Source organism: Triticum aestivum, chromosome 7B (assembly GCF_018294505.1).
Source record: "Triticum aestivum cultivar Chinese Spring chromosome 7B, IWGSC CS RefSeq v2.1, whole genome shotgun sequence".
Classification (NCBI taxonomy): Eukaryota; Viridiplantae; Streptophyta; class Magnoliopsida; order Poales; family Poaceae; genus Triticum; species Triticum aestivum.
The window spans coordinates 552814841-552818101 of record NC_057813.1 but is presented as its reverse complement, the minus strand read 5'-3'; positions in this window follow the sequence as shown (position 1 = coordinate 552818101).

The following is a 3261-nucleotide window of genomic DNA, read 5'->3' as shown; positions in this document are numbered from 1 at the left end:
CTCTATCACGGCCGAACACCACCGTCGCCGCCGTTCGCCATAGCCGCCGTCTCCGACCACCCCTCGCTCCCCCGACTAGCTCAGGAGCTCCGCCTCGACTCCCTCTTCCTCCCCACCGCTCCACAGCTCCCCGGAAGCCCTGCATCGCCGCCACGTCGCCGTTCCCCTCTTCGGGCTCCGACCACCGTCGCCGTCGATTCGCCGTCTCCAGCGCGTCCCCGAGCCCACTTCGACGCCCACTGCAACCGCGGTGAGCTATGCCACCGTTTTCCCCTCTCCTCCCCCTCGTTTCCCCACCGTAGCCTCCTCCCCACCACGGCCGAACCTCCGTCGTCGCCGAGCTCGCTGTCGACGCAGCTCCGGTGACCATTTGGTCACCCCGGCGAGTCCAACGAGTTCGCAAGACCCCGTAGAGCATCCCTAGCGCCTCGCTTCGCTCGACTTCGAGCTCCAACCCTGTTCCCGTGCACGACCGAACCCCGGCGGCCGCAGCCGAGCTCGCCGCCGTCAACTCCGGCCACCCCGAGCCCAACCACCACCACCAATAGTCGCGGCTCAACCTCAGCAACACGTAGATGCCTTCCGCCGTCCATTTGGTTGCCGGAATGGCAAAAAGCACTTTCGCCGCCGTCTCGGGCCTCGCCGGCGTCATGCCGCCGGCGGGTTTGACCTGTCCGACCTGAGGTTTGACCCCCCAGGGTCACTGACGCGTGGGCCCTGTCGGACAGGTAGTTAGTTAGTACTAATTACCGTTAGTCAACCCCCCCCTGACACTGACAGTGGGCCCCAGCGCCACTAATCCCTAATTAGGATTAATTTAAACCTGTTAAACCCCCCCTGTCACTGACGTGTGGCCCCCACACGTCAGGTTTGACTTCAGCCAGCCGCAGTTGACCACTGACGTCATGCTGACGTCATGCTGGCGCAATAATTATAATTTCTGGATTTAATTTAAATCAGGAAATTCCAGAATATTATTTAAACTTCAAAAATTCATAACTTTTATTCTGTAACTCCAAATTGGACAAATTATATATGAAAAATGATCAGAAAAATCCAATCTATCCATCTGTACTATTTTCATGCATGATCAAACAAGTTAAATTGATGTTTTAAGCAGAACAAGGAAAAGCACTTTAAAAGACCATATTTGAACTTAAAATTTGAATCCTTGATTCAAATTTGTTCAAACCCCTCTGTTCTTAGTTGCATTAGCCCAACACACTCATATTGCCATGTTTCATGCATGCATCATATTGTTGCACATTGTTTGGTGATGGTTGTGTATCGATGTCCTTTGCGACAGGTTCTGCCCCGAGGAGTACCGTGATTACCCTAACGAAGAACCATATCAGTGCATCGAACCATCAGGCAAGCAACCAACCATTTGATCATATCGATACAATCCCATGTTCTCGCTCCTGCTCTCTTTTACTGCATTAAGACAACGCGATTCAAACTGCTGTGTGCTACGGTAGTTGAACCCATTTCCTCTGCATGACCTGTCATTGCCACAGTAACTAGATGAAACCCACTAGCATGTGTAGGAGTTGCTTGAGCCATATGTATGTGTTGTTCCTACCTTGCTATGCCTGCTATGCTTAGAGTCGTGTCAGGTCTGGTTCATCGGGGTGATGGGCTGGAGTGAAATGATTATGTCGGTAATGAGAGTGGTGTGGTGAACACGATTTGGTAAAGGTATCGATGAGAGGCCATGTAGGAGTACATGGTGGGTTGTTTCATTGAAGCCGACCTTAAGCACTGAGATCTGTATGTGTGATTTAAGAATCAGCTACTACCATGCATTGGGCCCGAAACCAATGGACCCTCTCGGCTTCTTATTCACCCTAGTTCTCCGTCCAGGAGTTGCAAGTAGTTTCTGGTGTTTGTAGCCTACTGGAGGCCGTGGACAGCGCTGACCGTAGGGGTGGGCTGTGATGCGGTAGGTACGTGGCCGGGTGTACCGAATACCCGTTAGGTATCTCGGGAACCCTGTTCACATCGTTCGGGGCCGTATGGGAAACCTCGGCCGGACTCCCTGCGGATGGAACCTGAATAGGCGATAAACCTGGACTGGAGGCTTAGGTGATTAGGTAGGTCGTGGCCGACACCCACGTTGGGCTTCCGCTTGAAGGTTGCCGAGTACATGTCGTGTAAACGACGGTAAGTGGTGAGAGCGTGTATGAAGAAGTACCCCCTGCAGGGTTAACATGATCTATTCGAATAGCCGCGTCCGCGGTAAAGGACTACTTGGTTGCTTATACAGTTCATAGACAAGTAAATGAAAACTACTAAAAGCCTCAAGATAAGTGTGAGTGCCGAGGATGGCTCTTCCGTAGGAAGACGGAGGCGGATCCTCGGTGGTGTATTGAAGTGGTGAGTAGTGGACTCGTGTGCGCAAAACCATTTCAAGTTGGAGTATCGTAGGATAGCCTAGCCAAGAGTCAAAGCTGGCTTGCTGCAATAACTCCACCAACCCTTCTTGATACTATGCATGTATGTAGGATCTGATGTAAGTCTTGCTGAGTACCTTTGTACTCATGTTGCTATAATCTACATTTTTACAGAAGACGCTGCAACCCCTTCTGATGGGTTCTATGTAGACGTTGACATCAACGAGTAGGCTAAGACCCAGGTGGTGACCCTGAGCTTGTGAAGGACCACGTAGTATAGCTAGGCTTTCCAAGCCTCTTTTATTTTACTAGTTGTCTGTACTCAGACAAGTTACTTCCGCTGCTGGTTTGTATGACTGTATGACTTGTATGTGGGGTCGTGAGACCCGTACCTTTGTGTATGTTATGTATGGCTCACTGAGCCTTAAATAAAGTACTTGTGTCATAGAGTCATGTTGTGATGCTTCGTTGTATTTGCACATATCGAGCATATTGTGTGTATGATTGAAATGCTTGGTATGTGTGGGATCTGACTATCTAGTTGTTTATCTTTAGTAGCCTCTCTTACCGGGAAATGTCTCCTAGTGTTACCGCTGAGCCATGGTAGCTTGCTACTGCTCTGGAACACTTAGGCTGGCCGGCATGTGTCCTTCTTCGTTCCTGTGTCTGTCCCTTCGGGGAAATGTCACGCTTTGAGTACCGGAGTCCTGTTAGCCCGCTACAGCCCGGTTTACCGGAGTCCTGCTAGCCCAGTGCTACAGCCCGGACCCACTTGCTGATGACCGACACGTTCGAAGCTGGGTCATGGATGCCTGTCCCTGTAAGTCTGTGCCACTTTGGGTTTACGACTAGTCATGTCAGCCCGGGC